At 49.4% G+C, this 13,438-nt stretch overlaps 1 protein-coding gene and 1 pseudogene across 2 annotated transcripts in view; one reads left to right on the top strand and one right to left on the bottom strand.

Annotated features, from left to right (window-relative positions):
• The window catches only part of TEKT3 (tektin 3), a gene marked incomplete at its 3' end in the record, with an annotated part of 183,109 nt that overhangs the window by 120,175 nt on the left and 49,496 nt on the right, over nucleotides 1-13,438 (bottom strand). The gene's annotated exons all lie outside the window — the stretch shown is intronic.
• On the top strand, nucleotides 4,832-5,465 carry LOC309975575 (DDB1- and CUL4-associated factor 16-like; annotated as a pseudogene). The gene has a single exon. The product of its transcript is annotated as a DDB1- and CUL4-associated factor 16-like (transcript).

The following is a 13,438-nucleotide window of genomic DNA, read 5'->3' on the forward strand; positions in this document are numbered from 1 at the left end:
CAGGCACAGAGATTTGGTAAAAGATGAGGCCAGAGATTGTCATATGTCTCATTTTCACAGGGTGAGTTGACAAGAGGGATGAGAACGGAACCATGAAAAAAATCAGCATTTGAGTCATGAGAGGCGAAGAGGAGACTGAGAGGGGGCCAGGCAGAAGAGCTGGGGGAGCCACCTCAGGAAGCCAAGAGGAATTACCCGCTGAGGAGACTGTGGTAAAATAAAGCAATCTGTGCTCCTTGCCCCCTGCTCCTGGCACAGAGCTAAAGCCTGTGGAGCTCGTTGCGTTTTGTGTGCTAATACGATTGCCAGTGGGGGAGCCCTTGATAGCTTCAGGATGGGGGCTGGTGGCAAGAAAGCGGGTCATTAGAAGGTTAGGACTTTGACCCCACCCCCAGCCCCTGGAGCAGGGAGAGGGGCTGGAGATTGAGTTCAATCACCAATGGCCAGTGAGCTCATCGATGGTGGCTACATAAAGAAAACCGTAAAAATCCCTCAACGATGGGGTTCAGGGAGCGTCCAGGTTTGTGAACAGTCCATGTGCTGGGGGTGGCACCCCTGGAGAGGGCATGGAAACCCTGTGTCACCCCCATCTCTTCCATTTGGCTGTATCTGACCTGTATCCTTTACAACAGCGGTCACCAACCTTTTTGGCACTGGGGACCGGTTTCGTGGAAGATCATTTTTCCACCGGAGGCGGGGTGGGGGAAGGTTCAGGCGGTAATGCGAGCGATGGTAAGTGATGGGGAGCGGTGGGGAGCAGTGGGGAGCAATGGGGAGCAGTGGGGCACGGTGGAGAGTGGTTGGGAGCGGTGGGGAGCGGTGGGGAGCGGTGGGGAGCGGTGGGGCACGGTGGGGAGCGACGGGGAGCGGTGGGGAGCGACGGGGAGTGGTGGGGAGTGGTGGTGAGCGGTGGTGAGCAGTGGGGAGCAGTGGGGAGCGACGGGGAGTGGTGGGGAGTGACGGGGAGTGGTAGGGAGTGGTGGGGAGCGGCAGATGAAGCTTCGCGCGCTCGCCCACCGCTCACCTCCTGATGTGCGGGCCAGTTCCTAACAAGGCACCAACCAGTACCGGTCCACAGCCCAGGGGTTGGGGACCTCTGCTTTACAATAAACTGGTGAACATCAGTAAAGCATTTCCTGAGTTCTGTGAGCAAACCTAAGGAAGAGGTGATGGGAACCCCCAAATTTATAGCCAGTGAGTCAGAAGTAGAGGCAGCCCCTTGAACTGAAGTGGGAGCAGTCTTGTGGGGCTGAGCCCTCAATCTGTGGGATGTGATGCTCTCCAGGTAGACAGCATCTGAATTGAATTCATTTGTAGGACACCCAGCTGGGGGTGGAGGATGGAAGAACTGTTTGGTGTGCAAAACCTCACACACTTGGTGTCAGAAAAAAGACATCACAGAGATGGACATGTCGGGGCCACAGAAACGTCAAGAAACTCAAGGACCAAATAAGCCTGTTGACGTTGACCCTAGGAGCAAGTTTGAGGGCAACTCCATAAGAGGACAGGGTGAAAGCCAGAATTTGGGGAGCTGTGGAGCTCATGGGAAAGGTGGGCATGGGGACAAGGACCGGGGTAACAAGTGTAAAGGGAGGCCCGTGAGTGCCAGCACTGCCGCCAGAGGGCCATGCTCCATGTCATTCATTCCTCGTCGCTGCACACCTATGACGTAGCGTCCCTGTTCTGTAGGGGGAGAAATGAGCCTCAGAAACACCAAGCAACCCTCTCAAAGCCCTACCTTTGTCAAGTGCTGAGGTTCGGATTCAATCTGATTCTAAAGCCAGTGCTCTTAACTAGTGTACAGTTGCCTCCCACCCGCTATCCACGGACGCCGAACCCGCAGATACCGGGCCAACCGTAAGGAACTGGAGCATCCATGCATTTTGATAACCACAAGGGGTCCTAGAACAATCCCCCGCACACACGGAGGGAAGACTCTGACTGCATGTGTAGAAACCCAGGTGAATCTACAAATAAACTATTAGAATTAGTGAGTTTAGCAAGCTTGTTCGAGTCAAGGACAACATACCCAAATCATCTGCATTTCCATATACCAGCCAGAAACAAATGACTAAAAAGATACTGTTTACAATTGCCTCAGAAATGCCAAATCCAGGGATAAATCCAACAAAAGATGTGCAAGTCCTCTCTGTAGAAAAGTAGACATTATTGAGAAAACATGTTTAGAAATCTAAATAAATGGAGGGATATGCCATGTTCACTGTAAAAATGACAGTTCTCCTAAATTGGGCTGTAGATTTGATGTCATCTCGACCCATCTAAGAGTGTCTGCAGAAACTCACAAGCTGATTCTAAAATGTGTTGAATATATGGACATAGGGCAAGCTAAGAATAGAGAAGGTAATCTTAAAGGTGGACAAATCTGAAGAATGCATTATGCTTGAGTTTCAAAACTTATAAAGCCAGAATAATTAGGACAGTGTAGAACCGGTACACAATTGATAAATAGACAAATGGCATAGAATAGAAAGCTCAGAAAAGACCCACTTCTCTATGGCTCTGCAGCGCAGCGAGTGAAGAACATTATTTTAAAAAATGCTGCTAGATCACTTGAATAATCATGTGGAAAAATCATTACATTTAACTCCTACCCTCTCGCAGTACCCAAAAATCAGTTCCGGGTGGGTTGTCCTTCTGTATGTTAGAAGTAAGACAATAAAACTTCTAGAAGGTAAAATGGGAAACTATCTTCATGCCCTCAATGTAGGAAAAGATTTCTTAAAGTTAAGAATTTCTGTTCACTGAAAGATGCCATTAAGAAAATAAAAAGTCAAACCTCGGTGTGGAAGCAGACTTTTGTAGTCCATATGACAGAAGAGGGTTTATACGCAGAGTATATTTTAAAATTTAAAAAAATCCCTATAATTAACCAAAAAAAAAGACAAAAAAATAGAAAATTGGTCAAGAGACTTTAGGTATATCACAAAAGATGATATTCCAAATGGCAAAATAAACAAAGGAAAAGGTACTCAACCTCTGGTAAATTCACATTAAAACCACCATGAGATAGCACTATACCCCACCACATGAATGGCTAAAACTTTTTAAGCTGACAAGTAGAAAGAAGACATAGCGCAATGAGAAAGCTCATAATTGCCAGTGGGAATGAATTTGAAAACAGTTGGACCTCATCTACTGAACACAAACATACACCCACTCTTTGACCCGGCAACTCCACACCCAAGTTCAGAACCGTGTAACATGAAAACACACAGTCAAGAAGATTTATAACTGCATGACTTATAATACACCCCAAAACTGGAAATAAACCAAATATCCATCTAGGGTGAAATGGATAAAATACACAGCAGTGCATTCATTCAATGGAACACTGCGTAGCAATGGAAATAAATAAGCTACACCTGTGTGCAACCACACGACAGAATCTCACAAACAAAATACTGAAAGAAGCCAGGCACCAATGAGTATATGTAGTATAAGTCCATTTACATCAAGTTCAAAAAGCAGGCAAAATACACATGATCCAGCAATCCCACTCCTGGGCATAAACCTGGAGAAGACTCTAATTCAAAAAGATACACACACCCCAATGTTTACTGCAGCACTATTTACAACAGCCAAGACATGGAAGCAACCTAAATGTGCATCGACAGAAGAATGGATAAACACTATGTGGTATATATATATATATATATATATATATAAATATATATATATATATATATATAATGGAATACTACTCAGCCATATAAAAAGAATGAAATAATGTCCTTTGCAGCAACATGGATGGAGCCAGGTTATCATACAAAGCGAAGTAAGTCAGAAAGAGAAAGGCAAATACCATATGATATCACTTATATGTGGAATCTCAAATATGACACAAATGAACTTATCTACAGAACAGAAACAGACTCACAGACATAGAGAACAGACCTGTGGTTGCCAAGGGGGAGGACGGGGTGGGGAGGGATGGATCGGGAGTATGGGATTAGCAGATGCAAACTATTATATATAGAATGGATAAACAACGAGGTCCTACTGTACAGCACAGGGAACTGTATTCAATATCCTGTGATAAACCACAATGGAAAAGACTGTGGGGAATGCGAGCCTTGCGGAGGAGCGACTGTTGGAACAGCTGGTGGCGCTAGGCTTAGTCAGGTCTTGCAGCTGGGAGTGAGGCAAGGAAGAAGAAAGGATCCTCCTTGGTCTTCTCATTCACAGGTTAAGCCTACCTTTCCAGATAGTGCAACAATTAAGTCACCAGTTTCCAAGGGCATTTGCACTACCTATGGAAAACATTGGATCTGTGCACACCAGACAGATCCTTGACAACTCGTCCCACCATCCCCCTGCACAAAAGTTGCTGCACCAGCAGACAAAGAAGGCGACCACTGAGTTTCTTTTCATTACCAAATAGATATAATATCCCTGCCAACAAAAAAGAGTACACAAAGTGTCTCTTCATAATTTCACAACCAGTTGAGACCATGCTAAGAAAATCAGCTTGCCTAGATGAGGACCCCTTCTCTTCTTGGGTAGCCAGCATTTGAAGGAGAGACTCTGACCTGTGCCACTGATAAGTGACTAACTTTTACACACTGAACTGGTCCTGAGAAGTGAGCTGTCTTCTTTGTAAGTGAAGAACATACAGCATAATCTTGAAGAACTGCACAGTGGTGCGAGCCAGAGGCATACTGTGTGTGTGTAACAGACTGAGAAACAGACAAATGAATCCTATTGAAAGGATTTCTCATCTTCTGCTTCTGTTTGCCAGTGTTAGTGTTTTACTGGCTTATACTGGTACCTTTTTCTGGTACCTTTTTTTCTATACCATTGTTCTGTTCTAATGGGTCCTAGAAATCCCTCTCCTGACCCCTTATCAGAATCAGAAAGTGAGGAAGAAGAAAACGCTAAGAAAACGCTGAACACACGCTAACTACCTAAATGAGAGTTCTGGGGAAGAGTGGGATTCCTCTGAAGAAGAGGACCCTGTGGTGCCCAACCTAACACCTCTTGAGAGTCTTGCCTGGCAGGTTAAGTGCCTTTTAAAATATCCTATAACTTGGAAACCTTTAAATCCTAATTCCTGGTTGTATCATGCTAAACTCTTGGATGCTAGCACACCAGTCCATATACTTCGAGAGACCCAAACTGGAACCAATTCCTGAGTGGCCTCCTCCAGGCTCTTGTGGAGTCCCACCTTTTCAAAAGCCCCTTATGAGTCCCAGCCGGCTTTCTAGAGGTCATGCCACTCTAAATGGAGTACCGTGCTTTGCCACCGAACAGTTAAGCCGCACATTGAGTACAGCCACTCCCATACCTGAGCACCTAAAACAAATTCCTAATTCGTGTGTTTCTGGTTGTTGCTGTGGCTGGCTAACTAAAACAGTTAAGGACACAACCCGCACTGAACCCATCCACACTACTCCTACACTGAGTTCCAAAAGGCAGTTAACAGACTCCTAACTGCATCACGATAAAGATCCACTGTTCCTTCTCCTATCTCTTGCGTTGCCAGTTGAGAAAGGAATGCAGTTCCACAGCCCGCAGTCGAGAAACTAACGTCTTCCCGACCAAACTATGCCCTGTCCTGATATGTCAAAATACGATCAAGTACTGAATATAATACCCAAGGGTCCTGTAACTCAACTACAGAAGATGTTCGCTGTGAGCATTCCCTTTGGAAGACCTAAAATGAGAACTTCAGTAGAGAATTAGTCAAAAGGGACCTTATTACATGAGATAAGTTGACTATTCTCCACACTCAGTTCTCCTCACAATTTACTCTGCCTATCTAATGGACTTAACTAGATACCTAATTATTAATGGGAAGGAAAAGGAGGCCACTACCCTATTTGTTACCCAACCTTCAGAACAGCCATTGTGGAAAGTGACAAGTTAGCTACTCCCAGTAATACCTTTCTGAGGATACTTTTCTCTGATATTCATTTCTAGGGAGGTAGTTGAATTAAATTGAATAACCAGATTTAAAAAATGGTGGGAATATGGATTTATCTCCCAGTTTTTATATTGGTAGACCTACATATGGCAGGCACCTTTCAGGAGTTCCTATTTTGCGGGGAGGGAGTGCAGTAGTAGCCTACACTACCCCAGACCTATTATGGGACCTGCAGTTATAGCATAAACATTTTATAGGCTCCCACCAGTCTGTCTCTAGCTAACCTGGCTTATAAGATCATACCTGGGGATTAAACAGACACCTGTTCTGTAGGGAATATATTTCCTGCATCTTGGCATCCAGACCTTAGTCAAGAGCAAATAAAACCCATTCCAAAGACCAATGGGAAAAAACTAAGAGAGCATTTATGCTAGTGGATTAAAGTATTTCATCTGTATGATGTTTCCTGGAGCAGTACTTCATGCATGTTCCACATCCATTGCAAACTTTTCAGGAACACTTCTAACTTTAAAGAAACTTACTACAGAAAATCTCAGCCTAATACAGTCTGAAGTTGAAGAGGTTTTTTAGCATCATTGCTTTTCTACATCTAGCTGTAGATTTTTCTTTTCTGGCTGAATAGAAAGCATATGTATCCTTGTAAATGAGTCTTGCTGTGTTTATTTGGATGAGTCAAAACATAGAGATCAACATACATAAAATGCATGAGACCAGTAAGTCTTTTCACACACCTGCAATAAAGAGTGAAACCTTTGTGTGATCCTGGTTAACTGGGCCTCTAAAGGGAATCAGAAAACAGATTGTTAAAGATATATCACATATCCTTCCTTATTTTAGTTTTGCTTTTTCCTATTCTCCATAATTAAGTGCTGTATACACTGTGGCATCAAAAAATTGAAGCATTGGGGCTTCCCTGGTGGCGCAGTGGTTGCGAGTCCGCCTGCCGATGCAGGGGATACGGGTTCGTGCCCCGATCCGGGAGGATCCCGCATGCCGCGGAGCGGCTGGGCCCGTAAGCTGTGGCCACTGAGTCTGCATGTCCGGAGCCTGTGCTCCGCAACGGGAGAGGCCACAACAGTGAGAGGCCCGCGTACCGCAAAAAAAAAAAATTGAAGCATTAATGGAATCACAAATTCTATAAATGTATAGCAACTTTAAGGAGAGAGAAGAATGTTTATAACCTAATGAGTAGTTTCTGCTGAACCTTAGTGGTCTCCTCTTGAGGAAAAAGGAGAGAATTGTAGTGGGTAGAAAAAAATATTTGTTAATGGAAAATTGTTACTGAACTGAAACCATCTAATGTTAGTGTAACTGAATGTATCAGTAACTGTTCCTTTGTAGATGTCCTATGAAGTTGGTTTTTAAAATGTTACAAAAACCTCTTTCTTTCTTTCTTTCTTTCTTTTAGGGGAAGGTGGGAAGAGGTAGCGGGGTCTAAAAATTAAAATATGTTGATGCTTATGTAACCATAATATGTTCCTTTGTGTGTGTGTGTGTAAAAGTGCCTTGTTCATGAACACATTTTTGCTGTTCATTCCCAAAGGAAGCCTTTCCTCAGCTTCCCTGCTGAATAAACCAACAGCTTTGTACATGCAAAAAAAAAAAAAAAGAATATGAAAAAGAATGTCTATATGTGTATAACTGAATCACTTCGCTGTACAGCAGAAATTAACACAACATTGTAAATGAACTATACTTCAATTAAAAAAAAAAGCAGGCAAAATAGTGTTTAGGAATACACTTCCTCAGTGTAAAGCACGGGTATAACTGATTACCACAAATTCGAGAGAGCAGTTACCTCTAAGGATTAAAGAAGACGGAAGCGATGGGAGGGGGCTGGAGGGGAGCTCCTGGGGGTGGCACTGTCCTACTTCCTGATGTGGACGGTCGTTGCCAGGCATCCACTTTTGAAAAATCACAAAGATGTAAAATGTATGCCTCAGTGCACTTGATGTATTGATATATCTCAATTTTTTAAAAATGCTTTAAAGATATAAGGATGGCAGGGCTAGAAAAAGGAGTAGGGAGGGTGGACAGGACTGGAGCAAAAGCTGGAAGGGAAAGGGGAAACGGAGGATTGTGGAGACTAACTGGGTGTCACCCACAACCCCGCCACTGGTGGTAAGGCCACCAGTCTGGGGTGGGTCTGGATGTGGGGGAGGGAGTCTCTTTAGCATCAGAGAGGAGACTTGGGAAGAAGGGTGTGGGATGAAGAAAAAAAGGATCAGGTGTGGTGGAAAAACCAGAGGGCCATGGGGTCGGGGAGGGTCAGGGAGGGTCAGGGTCTCGGTGAGCCGGGGTGGTTGGAGAAGAACGCAGAGCCTGGAGACATCCTGTAGGCAGCCTCCCCCTCAGAGAAGCCCTGGCCACCAGCCAGTGACTTTTAGGCTGTAATTAGCTAATTGGGTCTTGTCTCTCCACAGCCAAAACTAAGTGTCAAAAACCAGGACAAAGTCATTCTTTCCCATGTTCCTAAAAACCTTGAGAATTACAAAGGTGGAATAAACATTTATGCTAGAAATAAACAATGAAAGTTGAAAATCAAAGTGGGCCAAGTATTTGCCAGGCAGCCGGCCTGACCTGCTCCACATTCCTGATGTCTGGTTTCAACCACGTGCTCCCCGCCAGTTGGCAACCCGTCCTTCCTTTCTCCTTGATTTCCCAGCACATTCCCCACAGCGCCAAGCCCTGTGAGCTCTGGGTTCGGCTCCCCATTTTCTCTCTCTGCAGCCCACTCCCCACCACACATTTACCAGGGGCCACGAGGCATGACACTGGCCCGATCCAACTGGAAATGCCTTGTCATCAGCACCCTCCTGTCTTTCCGCATGTCTGTCTGTCCCGTCACCAGAAATGTGGTGTCCTGAGGAAAACAGGGACTGGGGACGTCGCCTGAGGTCCTGGGGAAGAAACAGGGGCCAGTAGCTGGTGGGAAAATCTGAACTGGCACACAGGCTGGCTGAGGTTTCAACAGTGAAGGGCCAACTCAGGAGCAGGCAAAGCAATATTAGAAGATCAAGCAGGCAACAGAGCCAGAGGTCAGAGGGGGACCAGGGACCAGGAACCCAACGCTACAGAGGCGTCCAGAGCTTGAACACTGGAGTCAGATGGCGCTGGGCTCCAGTCCTGGTTCTGTCATTTACCAGCTGTGTAACTTTGGGCAAGTTACCAACCTCTCTTGGCCTCATTTTCCTCTAGTGAAGTGAGGATGTGGCTGGGCATGGGGATGGGGATGGGGGTGGGGATGGAGGGGGATGGGTGGGGAGAGGGAGGAGGAGGGGTGGGCAGGGAGGTGGGGAGGGGGAGGGGTGGAGGTGGGGAGGAGGAGGGGAGGGGGTGGGGTGGAGGTGGGGAGGGGTGGGGATGGAGGTGGGGAGGGGGAGGGGAAGGGGTGGGGTGGAGGTGGGGAGGGGAGGGGAGGGGGAGGGGGAGGGTGGGGATGGAGGTGGGGAGGGGGAGGGTGGAGGTGGGGAGGGGGAGGGTGGAGGTGGGGAGGGGGAGGGGAAGGGGTGGGGTGGAGGTGGGGAGGGGTGGGGATGGAGGTGGGGAGGGGAGGGAAGGGGATGGGGAGGGGAGGGGGAGGGGATGGGGAGGGGGTGAAGATCCACATGCCAGGCAAGCCTTCAGGTGTGAGAGGCTGATACATCTTTGTCGCATGAGATGCTGAGCCTGTTAAAGGCAGAGAGCAGCTCCTGGCCTGGGCTTGGTGTTTGGCACCTTCTACCTGCCCCTTTTGCTGGTCAGGGCTCATTCCCAACAGCACCAGCACAGCAGCTGGGTGTGTGAGCAATCTGGGTGCTTGGTGACCAGCCCGGGACGGAGAGCAGCTGTGCTGACGTCCACTTTCCACGTTCCGTCCCCTCCGCACGCCCCGCCCATTGGCCCTACTCCCTGCTCTCATCACCAGCATTTTCCAAATGTCCCTCCCTTTCTGCTTTCAAACATCCCCAAGTCTCCCCTCCCCTAGAAAATTCTTCTCTTGACCCCAAGCTTCCCTGACTTCTATTTTCCTCCTTTTCTCTGCCAAAACTCCCCAGGGAGCAGCCTGTACCAGCTGCCACTCCTTCCTCACTCCCCAAGGCCCAGCACTCCCCAAGGCCTGGCGCCCACTGACAGCCTCCGGGCGGGAAGGACAGAATGCACAGCCTCGGAGGGGCTCGAAAGTGGGAGGGTGGGCACACACCCATACAGGGATGCACACACAGGCACACACACATACACATGCACACACAGACACACACGCACACAAAGATACACACAAACATGTACACATAGGCATGCACACAGAAATACAGACGTACACACACAAACACGCATATACATTCACAGAGACACACATACACACACAGAGACACACAAGCGCATAGAGGCACACAGAAATACACACATAGATACAAATACATATACCCAGGCACAAAAACACACAAAGAAACACAAACACGTAAACACACAGGCACAGACACATATACTCACAGTCACACACACCAGACACAAAGACACACACACACTAATCCATTCCAATACGACAGCCGAGGGCCCGCACTCTGACCAGAGAGAGGAGGAGGGACCCCCGGGGCCATCTCTTGCTCAGCCTGAAGGCTCCAGACCCCTCATGGAAGCACTAAGAGCGCAAAGAGAGGCCGCTGGAATCGCTGCCCTGCGGGCAGACCCAGGCCATAGGGGCCTGACCGTCCACAACCGGGGAGGAAGCATCTTTATACCCTGCACAAGTCCCAGCTGGGAGCGCTCAGAAGACACCCCTGAAATAATGTCCGCTGAAAAGGAGGGAGCGAAGTGCTGGTGGAGGCCTGGAGGAAGACTGTGACCTTGGGACCCAGAGGGTCAGGCGTGCAGGACCAGCTCCCTGACCCCAGGCTGGTCAGTGACCATCTCCCAGACACGGGGCAGAATCTGAACTGAACCCCGGGCTCTGGCCCCCTGCGTTCTTGCCCCTCACCTTTCTGCTTCTCTCTCACCAACTCCACGCAGCTCAACAAGAGCAGAACCAGAGCTGCCGGCATAGAGAGGGTGGCCTCTGTGGGGGTCTGGGTTGTGGGCCCAGGCCCCCCTCTCCCGTGGAAAGGAGTCCTTGCTCCCCTTCCCCTCGCCCGTCTACACTGTGGCCTCACTGATCTCAAGGTTTACAGATTGTTGTGTTTATTTACTGACCCTTTTTCCTCCTGTTCTTAATTATTTTTAAATAAGCAACTGGAATATTCATCACCAGTTTTTAAAAAACCTACTGTCCGGGTGGCTGTAACAACCTTCTCCCCTATGGGTTCCTACAAGCTCTTAACCGTGAGAGTTAAGGAGATGCTTTCCCAGTCCCGGCCGAGCATCTCCTGGGTCCTGAGCTCCGGAGCGAACGTGATAGGAGCCCCGCCCCACACCTCCAGCGACGAAACGTGGGTATGTTTTGTGTGTTTGTTTGGGTTTGCTTTGCTGCTCAAGTAGACTTGTCGCCTTGACTGCACTGTGGAGTCACCTGACCGTTTTTAAAAACATGCCCGAGTCGTCTGCAAAGTTAATCAGACTCCGGACCTCAGGAGGGTTACAAGAGTCCGGGTGTGGCGGGCGGAGCGCGACCAGACCAATCGGGAACCGGCAAGGAACGCGGAGGCTCCAGGAAGGCTCCTGCTGTGGAGGGCTCGGCCTCGGGCCGGTTGGGTCTGTGCTTTTTTCACCTTCATCCCTGACTCTCCTCTCTGGGACACCTGGCGTCCCAAGGTGTGAGATAGGACCCACACACACACACCCGGCTGTTACCTGAGAGGCTCCTGCGGTTCCCCACACTTCCTTCAGGATCCTGGTAGTTCTCCTGCCCAGGGCTTATTTCTCCCCCGCAAACGTCCCCAGGTCCTGGATCCCCCCTCCCCCCTCGGTCCTCTATTTGCTGCCGCCAGCCATCCCCTCTCTGCTGCCCCCAGGTGGTCCAGGAGCCTGGAATCAGAGTAAATGGGGCGTTGTGACATCAGCACGTGCCGTGCTCCCTGCCCTGGAGTGTTCTGTCCTCTTCTCTTCTTCCCCAGGGAGCTCAGCCAGCTCCAGGGTTAGCCCAGGTACCGTGTGCACGACCTCACTTGGGTCTCTGCCCCCAGAGGAGCAAATACAAAACCTTACTCTGCGCCAGACCCAGCCAGCTGGAGAGCAGTGGTCGCCTGCCTCCGTGTGGTCACCTGGAAGGTCTGTTGAGACTCGGCTTGCCGGGTCCCACCCCAGAGTTTCTGATTCAGTAGATCTGGGGTGAGGCCCAAGAATTCACCTCTCCAACAAGCTCCTTTCAGCAGAAATAAGCCTATTTCTTTGGAAATAAGATGCTCTTTGGATGAACAGCAGAGAATTGCTGTCACCAGAAGCTGATGGGAATCAGCCCGTCTCCTCCACTCCAGTGACATGTCCATGTTTCTCTAAGGAATGTTCAACGTGTAAATTCCCACCTCACCTGAGACCCCAACTCTGGAAAATTCCCCACGATTCCAGGAGGACCCGGCACAGAGCAGTGTAATTGTGGGTGTCAGCTTGGGACCCATCTGAGAGCCAGGCTGGACTTCTCTGCTGCAGAGTCATCACGCCCCAGGTAGCCCCTCCCAAATGCCTCTCCCAGTATCCACTCTTCTCCATCCCCCCACGGCTCTGTCCCTGCCTGCAACCTGCCCAGCCAGGAATCCAGTGTCCTCTGGCCTCTCTGCACCCAATCAAGCGCTTCATCTCCCATCACGATGGTCACGTGACCATCTGGCACGTGCTGGGGAAAGCCCAGGACCAGGAAGGAGGCAGACGTGTCTCTCTGTGTCACAGCATCACCACTTAGTGGCAGGAAAACGCACACCCAAGTGTTCTGCGGCACAGACCCACGTTTCCTCCTGCCCACGAGCCAAAGCCTGCTTGCTGTCCTTCTCCAAAAGCCTTCCTCTATCCGTCCTCTCTCCAGATTCTAGTTCTTCACATCCCGTCCCTCTCCCTGGGCATCCTTCCCCCTGCTAGGACCCCGAGTCACTGGGGCCTGCCTGTCACCTCTCCGCGGGCACCATGAAGGGCATTCATAAGAGATGGAGCCTGCAGGGCCTGGCTGTGCGGGCACACTGCAGGGTCTGCACGGGCAAGGAAGGAGATGAGCTCTGAGAAGCTCCACCCTCTCTCCCAGCGGGTCTACGGAGACTGTGGACACCTTCGTGTGCAAAGCCCAGGGGCAGCGGTAGGTTTGCAGTGTTGGGGGTGGCAGGTGACCACGGTTTCACAAGAACCTCCAAAGACACAGCCCATAAAGCCTTCCACAGCTTGAAGTGGCTCTCTGAGCTCTTCACAGGCCTAGCGCTGCAGGTGACAGGGCCCAGGGCCCAGCTGGTAGCCAGTTAAAGAGCCTTCGGAGAGTGACATCAGCCCCGCCACCTGCCAGCACACAGGGGAGGCCGTGATGCTAACCACACCCGCGTCTATGTCGTTCATGGCGAGGCTCCAAATCTCACAAAGAAACTCCACGGCCCGAGTTATTTTCCTCCTACAGGCCTGCCGGGCCTTTGATTGCCGGCTTTG

This window comes from Leucopleurus acutus (assembly GCF_964270905.1).
Source record: "Leucopleurus acutus genome assembly, chromosome: 19".
Classification (NCBI taxonomy): Eukaryota; Metazoa; Chordata; class Mammalia; order Artiodactyla; family Delphinidae; genus Leucopleurus; species Leucopleurus acutus.